The sequence below is a fragment of the Bos mutus genome, chromosome 4 (assembly GCF_027580195.1).
Source record: "Bos mutus isolate GX-2022 chromosome 4, NWIPB_WYAK_1.1, whole genome shotgun sequence".
NCBI classification, from domain to species: domain Eukaryota; kingdom Metazoa; phylum Chordata; class Mammalia; order Artiodactyla; family Bovidae; genus Bos; species Bos mutus.
The window spans coordinates 8,640,757-8,653,539 of NC_091620.1; the positions used below are offsets into that span (position 1 = coordinate 8,640,757).

At 52.7% G+C, this 12,783-nt stretch overlaps 1 protein-coding gene across 2 annotated transcripts in view; it reads right to left on the reverse strand.

The window, feature by feature from the left end:
* PLXNA4 (plexin A4) overlaps window positions 1-11,930 on the reverse strand; it is a 480,825-nt gene extending 468,895 nt beyond the window's left edge. For both annotated transcript variants that reach the window (XM_070369025.1, XM_070369026.1), the window contains exon 1: window positions 11,793-11,930. The gene's annotated coding sequence lies outside the window, so the exon portion shown is untranslated. The remainder of the gene's footprint in view (window positions 1-11,792) is intronic.
* Window positions 11,931-12,783: the final 853 nt, after the last annotated feature.

Sequence of the window (12,783 nt, forward strand, 5' to 3'; positions counted from 1 at the left end):
AATAAGCCTCAAGAAGCTGTAGCCATATTTCCAACAAGCTCCATTCAGAGGGCACCGTAACTTACATAAATGATTTCCTATTACACTGCAATTGTCACTGCAATATAACCGTGCTGCAGCCTCCTTGAGGTGTTCTCTTTGTTGTTTTTATGTACGGATCCCCCAGGAAAAAAGTATCAAATACAGTCTGAGCGGGAAAACAAACCACACAGCACCCACGGACCCAGGTTCCCCTTCCGCGTGACTCCTCCTGGGAAAGACCAAAGAGAAGGTTCCGAGTGGTCCCCCTTGGGCCTGAGCCCTCTTCCACCCACCTGGTCCCAGAGCTCCACTGAGTCCTGGGGAACAGGACTCCTATTCTAAAAAAAAACTGAAAGTCAACAGTTTATGAAGAAATGAAGTGGCAATTTCCCAGAATGCCTGGGAATCAATACAAGCTGTGGTCGGGGTTTTCCTTTCAAAGGGTGACTGCCACACTCCTCCAGAGTCAAGAGTGACAGAGCTCCAGTGCTTGACTTACAACACCTTCATCATGGCAAGATATGTTTAATTTAAAACTCACCGCACTTGGGTTCGAACTCAGCTGGGACTTGATTTACTGCTAATTCATCTCCCCGATTCCTATAATTCTAAACTCGGTCGCCAAACAGTTTAATGCTGCTAGAGTCACCAGTGCTCTGTTTTATGAATGGGCGTCAGGGGAATTTTGTTAGTAAGTGTGTGTTAGCAACTGCTATTCACGTTGAAAAGGAGCACGGTGCTTGGGCAAAGCGTGGTGAGGCCCTGTAATTGGGCACGTAGGTTATCAGTCAGCGTCCGCAGGTGCCAAAGCCAAGGAGCATGGGGTGATACCCCACCCCCACCCTGACTCATGCATGCACACACACACACACACACACACACACGCAAGCATACACACACACACATCATTACCTAGGTAAGACAAATACTAGGCGGTGAAAGGCTTCCCGTGGGAAATGCCTAGCTTTGCTCTCTGGGTCACTACCCAATGGTAGAAACCATGGATTTACAGTCTAATTAGAAACCTTCAGCCTCTCTGGGGTAGCAAAGTTTCTTCCTGAGAGAAAATGTGTTTCAACCATCCAAAATTTAGGGAGCTGTATCTTAATAACTCACGCCTTTTTTGTTAATTCTGAACGTTTATCTTTGCCAGTTACATTGAAGTCTCTTATTCAATAAGTGTAGCTGAAAAAATATATTGAGAAGGTGAATGTCATTACTCACGTATCTTGCAGACATCCATCTTGATCTATTATGTGCAACCGGGAAGTGCTACTTGTTGGAAACGCTGCCACAAACCTGTCAGAACTGCAGTCACGCTCCTAAACGGTCCCTTTAGAACACATACATCTGAAGGCACCAGGGTCACCAACGTCTTAGAGCAATTCACAGCCATTTCTGAGATTCCCAAAAGCAACTGACAAGGATAAGCAGAAGCCAGCACCTCACCAGTCCTTGTTTTAAGAGCATAGTAAATTTGTTCTGTTTTTCTCCTCCAAACTAAACTCAAAGCTGAAAGCTTCCAGATGAAGGCCAGTATCTCCCAAAATGCTTTCTGGGGAACCCTAATTCCAAGAAATGTCAACAGGTTTAAATACACCCACACAAAGGGATCCCTCCATTGAAAAAAATGATTGGCTAAAAATAGGGCCTCCCTGGTGGCTCAGATAGTAAAGCATTTGCCTGCAGTGCAGGAGAACAGGGTTTGATCCCTGGGTTGGGAAGATCTCCTGGAGAAGGGAATGGCTACCCTCTCCAGTATTCTTGCCTGGAGAATTCCATGGACATGGGAGCCTGACGGGTTACAGTCCGTGGGGTCGCAGAGTCGGACACAACTGAACTAACACTTTCACTTCTTCACTTCAAGAATAACTAACCAGGATTCTCTATAGCCAAACTCCATTGCCTTTAATGTGCATCTTGAATCTCCAAGAGGAGGACATAGCATAAAGTGTTTGTAAGACTTACACTTGGCCATGAATGCATTTTCCATGGGGCGGGAGTGTGGGGGGAGCTTGTCTTTGGAATGCTCTGGTAAATGCAGTTTGGTCATCTCTCCCAATATACTGGTATCTAAACCCATAGCGAGTTTTTCATGGAGAGCAAGAATTCAATTCTGTGTGCATCAGTGTAACAAGACCATGGCACCTGATGGCCTCCAAACCACCATTGCCCAGAACACTCTGGGGTGACTGATGGGTTCAGCTGTGCTAGTCTTGGTTCATCTTAATCTTGTGAAACAGCCACCAGCCTTGATGTGCTTCCAGCCAGCCCCTGCCAGGGAGCAGGCACCCGCCAGAGCAGCTGGTTTTCACCTCCCTAGTTTTCTCCTTTATAGACTGTTCCTCTGCTCTCTGCCTCCACTCATTCATTCTTTCTACTCAGCAAATATTTATTGACTGCTTCCAGTAACACAGGCCCTAAGCTGGGTACCGAGTATTCAAAAAGAGACATAAGAAACAAGCCCTGTCATCTAAAAGCACAAAGAAATCAGTAATTTCAATGCTATTTTCACCATTGCTATGGCCAGTGGCAGCTTCTTTAGCACCATCAAAAAGTATGAATTAAGTTCCCGATTACACAAGAGACTGCTTCAAGCAGGGGCTGGTTCTGGCCCTCTGGGAGCCGGAAACCTCAAGCAGCCGTGCTAACACAGATGTTGTCTCAAAGTCAGCGAGTTGCTTGCATCAATCAGTGGTTAAGGGCAGGTGCATTTAGGGGAAGAAGACAGGGGTCAGTATCTAATGGCGAAGGGAGTGGGGATGGGGGTCACAAGCACAGTGTGACCATCAGACTTTTGCTCCACCAGACCCTAGAGGAGCTTCCCCTGTGGCTCAGTGGTACAGAATCTGCCTGCAAATGCAGGAGATGCTGGAAACGTGAGTTCGATCCCTAGGTCAGGAAGATCCCCTGGGGGAGGATATGGCAACCCACTCCAGTATTCTGGCCTCAAGAATTACATGGATGAGGAAGAGCCTGGCGGGCTACATTCCACAGGGACCCAAAGAGTTAGACTGACTAAGCATGAATCAAAGAACAAGGGTTGTTAAAAAAGGAGGGGGACTGACTTCAGGCAATGACCTATGGGAAATATTTTACGCAGAAAGGTCCCCTGTTGCTTTGTCTGCCAATGTTCACAATATTTTTTAAATACTGGGAGGGGGCAAAAGTTATCTGTATCTGCCTCCAGCTTCCCAGCGGCTATGCCCCTCTGCCCCCACCAAGAGAAGTGTCTGAGCTAGTTGCACATCAGCATGTGGAAGGCATAACTCTGGTCAATAAGCCCTAGGGGTCAGGAAAGCCTCTTGAAACCTGGCTAGAACACATTCTTCATGTGGTTCCTCATGGGTTTAAATTGGGTAAGCCATAGTGTGCTTGGCTATTTTGGCCAGAGTCATGATTCTAGCAGCTTAATGATGCCTTATTGGAGCAGCTGCTTGATTCACTGACTGTGCTGAGGAATCGCTTCTTCCTTGTATGGAACCCATTATCACAGACCCCAGAGTACGTATCTTCTCAGATCACTGAGCCCCACCTAACACCCCACCCCATCCCCAGTTCTGAACTTCAACCCCTTGTGGTGCTTGCTCCCTGCCAAAGCAGCCCCATAGACACCTTGCCCCATTCATTCCTCTGCTCCTAAAGTTCCTGCTCCTTTTCTTCCTTCAGGGGTGAAGGTCAGGATACTGCAGGCCTACTATGGGGAGCAACGGATACCCAGGCCCTGGGCCTGACCACACAGGCTCCAGCATGACCTGCCATCATGACCCCAAGGGGCAGGGGAGTTCCCACCTTGTGGGGTGAACAGTGCCCAGGGAGATGCAGCAGGAAGGACCCAGCAGGTAGATGGATGCTGGCCATGCCTGTCCTCCAGGCTCTTCTGAAACCATGTTCCCATCAGGCTTCTCTTGGTACATCCTGAGAGTCTGAGCCACCAGCTGTTTCCTGGGGGCACAGTGGTTGGCTTGGTAATACATCATTCTTTGTACACTTTTTCCCTCCCTCTCCTCTCTTCTGCCTCAGTCTTTCTGCCCTTCAATGAAGAGTCACCACATCAGCTTTTGCCTCGGGCTCTGCTTTCCAAGGAATCCAGGCCAAGACTGGGGGTGGGGAGAAAGATAAGGGTGTCAGGCCCTGAGTTCTACATTGCTTGCACCAGAACAACGCATCTAGCATCTGTTCTGTGCATTAGAATTCCATTGCCTTCGTAGAGAATTCCACTGCATAATGTGGCACTAGTGGTAAAGAACCCACCTGCCGATGCAAGAGACATAAGAGACATGGGTTCAACCCCCGGGTTGGAAAGATCCCCTGGAGGAGGGCATAGCAGCCCACTCCAGCATTCTTGCCTCGAGAATCCCACGGACAGAGGAGCCTGGCAGGTACAGTCCATAGGGTCGCAAAGAGTCGGACATGACTGAAGGGACTTAGCTTGCATGCGCGCAACTGCATAAACATTTTTAAAATCACTGATCTAGACCAACTCCCTAATTTTATAAACAGTAATACTGAAACATAAGGTGATTTTTCCCAAGACCCCTTTGCTGGTGACAGGGCTAGGATTATCTACATCTGTGTCCAGTCATGTCCAACTCTGTGTAACTCTATGGACTGTAGCCCAACAGGCTCCTCTGTCCATGGGATTCTCCAGGCAATAATAGTGGAGTGGGTTGCCATGCTGTTCTCTGGGGGATCTTCCTGACCCAGGGACTGAACCCATGTCTCTTAAGTCTCCTGCATTGGCAGGCAGGTTCTTTACTACTAGAGCCACCTGGGAAGCCCTCTTCAAAACCTAGCTTTCTCCCAAAACACTAGCGCTGTTTAACCAGGGGGACACACCAGCATCATCCAGGAACCAGAGAAAATACACACCTCCTGGATCTCACTACTGTCTGAGAACCTCTCAGCTGCCTTGGAAGGACAAGGGCCAAACACTGAGTCTGGAGTTGAACTGTCTGCCCACCAAAATTCTGCTTGAAACCCTAGTGTCTATATAATCAGCAGAACCTAATACTTATCATGATAATTCAACTGAAACTTTTTTTTTAATAGATTTCACTCCTTCTTTCACAGACAGGGGTAGATGAATGAAAGTGCTTGTCAAGTCTGGCATCTCTTGGGGGATTCCCAGAGCCACAGCACATTGTATCTACTTCCTGTGGTCTTCCCAATGCACATTCATGTGTTTAAAGGCTCTGAGAAGTCCTGCAACAAAGAACCCCTTTTCGCTTTGCTCTTAACACTCAGGATTTCTCAAACTTCTTTGGCCATGGAAACTTTGTGTATGTGTAACACCTATTCACAGAGTACGCTCTGTGAAATTCTGCTTTATTTTAGGTATCACCTTCAGGAAGTAGGACTGAGATGAGGAGCAAGAAAATCCACTTTAATCGTCTCTGCAAAGTTAGCTCGGAGAAGGCAATGGCACCCCACTCTAGTACTCTTGCCTGGAAAATCCCATGGATGGAGGAGTCTGGTAGGCTGCAGTCCATGGGGTCGCTAAGAGTCGGACACGACTGAGCGACTTCACTTTCACTTTTCACTTTCATGCATTGGAGAAGGAAATGGCAACCCGCTCCAGTGTTCTTGCCTGGAGAATCCCAGGGACGGTGGAGCCTGGTGGGCTGCAGTCTATGGGGTGGCACAGAGTCGGACACGACTGAAGCGGCTTAGCAGCAGCAGCAGCAAAGTTGGCTGGCATTCCATGCAGGCTGGTTCAATCCCATATTCCGAAGGGCTGGCTGCCGCCCTGCCAGGCCCACCTCTCTATTTATTCCCTCCACGAGAGGAGACGCAAACACCCATCTTTACTCGGCTTCCTGTCCTTCCTCTCGACCTCTGGGCCAAAGCCAAGGAATGGCTTGCTCCCCCTCTGGTTCCCGACCCCACACTACCCAGAGGGAAATTCAGTGGGTCTTGTAACAGATAAGTTCAACGAGGCTGTCAAACGGGAACCCGAACTTGAGCAGAGACCAGGAGAGCCTCTGACCAGCTCTGGTTTTCCTTTCCTGAGATTTCAGTGACCTCGTCCTCCGCTGCTCCTCTCCTCGCACTTCCTAATGAAAATCCTCGTTCCTGGAAGACCTCGGGAATTGATTCAACGAGTCTGTGTTCAGCACATCGACTGCGGAGACGATATCCTCTTAGCTAGTGATCTGTTTTGTGTTGGAGTGACAAAACATTCCAAAATCCAATTTGCTGTTGCGAATCCTGGTTCATGGAGAAGGCACCGTGAAGAGGGCGGCGGGCAGCCAAGCTGAGCCAGCAAAGAGGATGCTTGAGGTCTTGCACGCACCTGTCGGCATGAGTCTGAGCAGGCCAACAGTGGCAGTCACTCCTGCTGCGGCCCGGAGGGGTGATGATGAAATCCAAGGGCACCCTTCTAGCCGCCTCAAGTTTAGCAGAAGCTTCACTCACTTCAGCGTGGAGGAGAAGCCAAATAAATAACACACAGAATGAAAGTTTGTCTTTCGGAGAGACAAAAAACAAACTAATCACAAGCAGATCACCTGTGGATGTTCCCTACAGTATTCAGGCCAGAGAGACCAAGTCAGGTAGCTTAGGCCCGACTTCCAGGGGGGACAGCACCCAGCTGGATGAATGGGCTCCATCAGGGCCTTGCTGCCCACATTTCTCAGAATCAGTATGTCATTCCTGGCTAAGCGCTACACTTACCATAAGTCTGCACAAAGACCTTCCCCACCCACAGGCCATTTGCACCAATTTCCAATGAATCTCCGCTCCAACACCATATGGTCCAGGCCTCCAGCACATCATGACATCCACAAGCAAAGATTCCTGTCCTGCCTCTGGCTTCCAAGATCTGGAACCCTAGGGTGGCTAATCAATGAATGAGCCAGCAAGTGGTGAGCACCTACTGTGTGCATACTTCCCAAAGAATGAAAAGACCATGCGCTGTATAGCAGACTGGAACCTTGGGCATTCATTCCATCTTAGTTCCCAGACCACCAAAATGAGAATAAATAATCCCCACTTTACTGGGTGATTTGAAGGATTAAATGAGAGTGTGAAGCAGCCACTGGGAGAACTAGACTCCTACCAGCATAAGACTCAGAGCCTCACAGAGTCAAAAGCAGAGATCAGGACTGCATGCATTCACTCCTCCTTAGGTTTTTCCCAGGATGAAATAGGAGCTGCCAAATGAGGCAAGAGTCACCCTCAGGAACGGAGCACTCTGCCAGAATGATCCTTGAAATTTCACAGCCAAAGGCAGTCAAGGATAAGGCCCAGCCCCATTTGGTGATAGGGGAAGTCGAGGTTCAAAGAATGAATAGATTTGCCTGGGATCACAGAGATGGTCCAAGGGAGAAACCAGATATTCTAAACCTTGCCCCAGCACACTCCCCGCAAACCTCCCCATGGCTTGCTAAGGATGCAAACACACCACAGTGACAAGAGGCCAGGTTGTCTGCCTAGGGTTGAGACCTGACTCCACCCCCTACTAGCTGTGTGATCCTGGACAAAGTCCATACCCTTCCCCCAACACTGCCCCCACCTCAGTTTTCTGGTGGAGGAAATGGGGATAATAGCAGTGATTGTCCCTCCGGGTAAGGAAGACATGGACCAACCTGTGCAAACCCTTAAACGATGCCTCTACCAAGTAAGTGCTCAGGAAATACTAGCCACCATTATCATTACTAATTATTATTTTTCATTCTGTTATTTTCACAAGGACAAATACGTCCTCACAGCCTCTCCCCTGGGGAGGCTGATGTCACATGATCCTAAGCACAGAGATGCAGGGTTCAGGTAGACTTGGCCTGGGACTCAGGAAGCTTTTCTTCCAAGTGGCTTGGTACCAAGCAGGGAAGCAGCCTCCTCTTTCAGGAACAAGGCCCCTGCTCTGGAAATTAGGACCCCTGCCTCCCTCCGCTTTAAAGATCCCTAGCTTTCCACTAAGCAGCAGAGCCCCCTTCAGCCTCCCTGCTGACTTCACATTCCTGCCACAACTGGAAGGCTAGCTGTGACCTGGGCAGTGAGGAGGGAAGAAGGAAGAGCTGGTCAGCCCGAACCAAGAGAGGGGATCAGGTTGGGGTGCAGGGTGGAGAGCAGTCGGGTGCATACCTACTAAAAAGGTAGCCTCCGCAGGGCTCCTCTCGCCCAAGCCTTGCACCACAGAACCTATAGAGCAATTACTCTAATCACATGCATCTCCGCAAGTCGTTTGATTTATTAGTGCGCCGTCTTTTAAAAATGCCGCTCTTAAATATAAATAACACTTAATCATCCAGCTGTCGTTAAATTCATGTTATATTGATTTCCTGGAGTGCCACAAATTTGAGGGCGAATGGGCTGGCGGATGTGTGCACGAAGCCACGAGGTGGATTGGCAAGGGGAGGGGCTGGGATGGGAGGAAATGGCGGGGTGGGAGGGGTGAAGAGGGGGTGTCAAGGGAGGGACATGAGCCCTGCTCCACTGCCCGAGGGTCCCAACTGGCTTCACATCGGGCAGCGCTGGACACAGATGAAGAAGAGGAGAAAAGAGCCTAGAAAGAGTAGCACGTGTGTTGCATCCCAGACGCATCCCAGCCTGGAATCTCTGGCGGGTTTTCTGCAGGGCAGACACCCTATCACAGTCCCTCGCTGAAGCCACCCCAACAGGTCTTGAAATGGCATTGTCTGTGGATTGGCTTCTCCGGATGAGGATGGGGAGAAAAACGACTGAAAAATGCCCCCTAGCTGGCTAGGAGGAGAGAGATGGGCGGCGATTTCTTTTGCATCAAAGCTTAGGGATAACTAGGAGCTAAGAGCGGGTGATTTCCCCGCCCCCTGAGCGCTCTCTCCACTTCAGGATCGTTGCCGCGCTAGAAAGACACCCCCCGCCCCTCCTCCCCCGGACTTAATTCCCAGCAGCCTTCTTCGTGATTAGAAGGATCGGGAGGCCAAGTGTAGGCAGACTCTGCGGCGCAGACTTCCCTGTCTGCGGGGAACAGCGGCCGCGGGGAGGGAGAGGTGCAGAGACGTAGAAAGGAAACAACTTGGCGGCCTCGGATTCCTCCGGAAACGTTTGCCCGAGTGTCGGTGGGCATCCAGAATGATGGGCTGGGAGGACAGAGGCGAGCCCGGCAGTAACTGGATCCGGCGAGAAGGAAGGGCTCGCCGGCAAGCCACGCCGCGCGCCCACATCAGAGGCGCCCGGAGCACAGCTCCGCAGCAGCGAGGGTCTGCAGAGAAGCTAGTTTGACTCCCTTCCGAGCAATGAGGAAGGCCCCCCACCCCCCAGAGAACTTAACTGGAAGGTACTGGTGGACTGGTGGAGAGGGAGAGTGACAAGGAACGTGACATGCTCCAGGGCTAGGCCAGAGAGCCAGGGAAAAAATGAGACGTACAGCCAGCTTTACACAGATGTTAATTCATGCCTGCTTTGTCCTAGAAACCAAATTGGTACCTAACACTAAGTTCCAAAAGTGTGGGGATTTTTTGAACCCACGTTAAAAAAAAAAAAATGTTTAGCTTGTCACCAGCATAGTGACTCCTGGCTTGGCGTGAGTATGATGGATCCTGAGGCTGCAAATAATCAAGAAAGGAAAGTGATTGGGGAAGGAAGCAGAGAAAGGTGCAGAGATTTCCCCTGGAAGGCACACAGACCTTTCCGGAAGCTTGGACCCCACCTTTCTGCCCTTTCAAGGTGCCCTGAGGGAATGTTTACCTGGGAGCCACCCACCGTCGCTGGTGCTCCCTATTTCTGTAGAAGACCATGTGCTGCTCCACGCATACGTGGGACCTCCCTGTCCACGCACCCACAAGGCATGCATGTGAAATGTTAAGGCTCTCCCGTAGCCACAAAGATATAGAGATGGGGTCCCCGCTGTCAACCTTTGTTATGTGGTTGAAAGAGCTGACCACATATAGCAAGGCTTTTTGAGAAGGCGCGCGTATATCTAGGTGCATGTACACACACCCACCATTCTTAAAAAGAGAATAATATCTCTTTTCCCGACTGGGTTCTCCCCATTGTGAAAGCTTTGCTTTATTCCATCTACCCTTTTCAATCAATCAAAGGGCAGCTCACACAGCACACAGCGGGGAATACAATCTCCCTCCGGGGGATGTCTGGTTCTCTCCTTCCCAGCCTAACCGGAGACCTTTGCAGGAGCTGAAAAAAGTTTGAAAATAGCAGAGAGATGGGGGGTAGGAAGAGGGCCCTTTAGTTCAGCACCCATCTTCAGTATTTACAGAATCAGCCCAATCCTGTGCTCAGCACTGAAGCCCACTTGTTCGAAAGAATGTTGCCTCCTTTCCCCTAATGTTCTGGAAAACTCCCAACATATTTTTCCCACTGGTGGGTTTGCAGGACACACTGAACACATGATCTTGTATAGAGAGTACAAGCTGATTCCATTTCTTGCCAAGTTGCCCAACAAGCTATGCCAAAAGGGACAGCTCCAGAAACACAGAACCTCGCTAAATCTATATTCAACTCCAAACTGCTGTTGTAATGGATCTCACATTCTGCTCCCTACAACTGAGCCCTGAACGGTTTGGTCTTTGATCCCCAAATGGGAACTGTGAATTAAAAAAAAAAAAAACTTTGGGAACCCTATTACTTCCCACCTCCTCCAGAAGAAGTTTGAAAATGGGCAGCCTGTGACATTCCATCCAGGGAGGAAAAAAAAAAGGACAAGCTTAAGGGAGATAGAGTCTTGAACCACAGGCTTCTGGAGAGCCTGTGGTTTCACATGTCAGGAGCAGCCTGGCTCTGGGAGACGCTGCCAGACCCAAGAATGCCTGGCCTCTTTGTAGGGTGGGCACTGCTGAGGTGGTCATGAAGGTGTGGGGGGGGGCCTCCTCCCTTCCTGCAGTGCGCCCTCCTCCATCTCCCTTCTAGTTCTATTTCTCAGACACACAGCTCGAAAGGCATGTGGCAGGTGTTAGGCGCAGGCAGGGGAAAGCATCCCCATGTTTCCCCGGGCACAGTGCAGAGGGAAGGCTAGGAAGCCCCAGGCGCTTGTAGGATTGCTGTTGCCCACAGACTGGAGATGCTAGTAGGTTAGACCTTCTATGGAGGATCCGGCCCCATACAGTCAGTCTCTCTAGACCAGCCACACACCCAAAGCGATGCTTAAGCCCCTTCCTGCCTGAAACCCCGGCGCATTCCCGGGAAAGCGTTGCCTCGCTTCAGAAAGGCGGTTGTGCTGCCTCTTACTGGGGAAACGCAGTGCCTGTTCCATACGCACCGCCCTACAGAACTGCAGCCCCATCCGCCTCTGTGGCCTCCTCCCCGTGCGCGGGGCCACCCCGCTCTCCAAAGATCTGTCTGAATATCTGTCGGTCCGTCCCAGCGTTAAACCCCTCCCGGTGCGTCAAGGCCACGGAGCAGAGATTACCTGGGGCGGGTCTCCCAAGACCATGACTTCTCTGGGTTTTTTTTTAAACCAGCTAGGGATGCCAGTGGCTGGGAACTGGGGGCGAAAAAAATCGCTCCCTCAACCTGGCGGGCCGGGAGGGAGAGGCAAGAAGGCACAGAATCCCACCCGAAAGTCCGGGTTGGCGAAGTCTGAATCCCAGAGCGTCAGAGGAGAAAGAACACGGGAAATACCTGCTCCGGCCACGCCGCACCTACGTGGGTGTCCAGGTGGGACGTGGACAGGTGCGAATGCGCGGCGTGTGCCTATGTGTATGTGTGTGTGTGCGCGCGCGTGTGTGTGTATGTGTGTGCGTGCGTGCAGGGGGCTGGCTCCGGGGCAGCCCAGGACTCCGGACCGCGCGGGTATCTCCACCCGCGCTGTCCTCGCCCGCCCGGCTCCTTACCTGCAAGCGCCGCTTTGCCTGCTTCAGCGGGAGCGCCGCATTGACACTGCAGATGGTGCTGGGGCCGCTGCCTCTCGCCCTCCTCTGAACGTGTGCGTGTGCGCGCGTGTGGCTGCCTCCTCCAGCCCAGCCCCGAACCAACGCGAATACTCCACCGAGGCGCGGGGAACCCAGGGGGGAGGCCAGGGAAGCGGAGGGCGAAATCAGAGCCTGCGGGACTTGACAGCTCCTCTGGCGGCGTCCAGGGTGGGCGGAATGTCCAACAGAAAGGTCGGGAAATGCGGCTAGCTTCCAAGCACCCCTTTTCCCCGAGATCCCGAGCCCCGAAGCCCGAGCAGCAGCGGTGGCGGCTCTCGGGGGCTGCGGTGGCGACGCGGGGCCGCCCCCCTTCGTCCCCACCCCCGCGGGCTGAATGTCCTTGATGCCAAGCGGGCACGGCGGCGTCACTCCGCACCGCCCATGCTCGCCCGGTCGGGCCGCTGCCCGGGCGCGGCAAGTGCGCCGGGGACCCGCCGGGGAGCGCTGTCCGCGCCTCCGCGCGCCTCCCTGGGCAGCGGCGGCCACCCCCCGGCCACCCGCGGTCGGCCGCGCCGCGGCTGCCCCCGCCCCCGCCTGGGGACGGGCCGGGCCGGGCCGAGGGGCCGGGGCTGGGGGGCCGCGGGAGCCGCCGGCTGCTCCCCGGGGAGGCGCGGGGCGGCGGCGGCGGCCGCCGGCTCTGCGGCGGCTGAGAGCGCGGCTGCGGGCCGAGCCGGGCCTCCCGGGCGCGCCCCCGGCCCCCCGGGCGGGCTGCTCGCAAAGTTTGCAGGGGGCAGGGAGCGGGGCCGCCGCTGGCTCGGCCGCCGCCGGAGCTCCCGGGCTGCCTGCTGCCGCCGCGGCTCGCTGCTGCTGTGCATTGAAGCCCGGCCAAGCGCTGCAAAAACTCCAGCTGCCTGGCGCTCTCTGGGTCCTCCTCTCCTCCCTCCCGCCCTCCCCGCTTCCCTGCCTCCCTCCC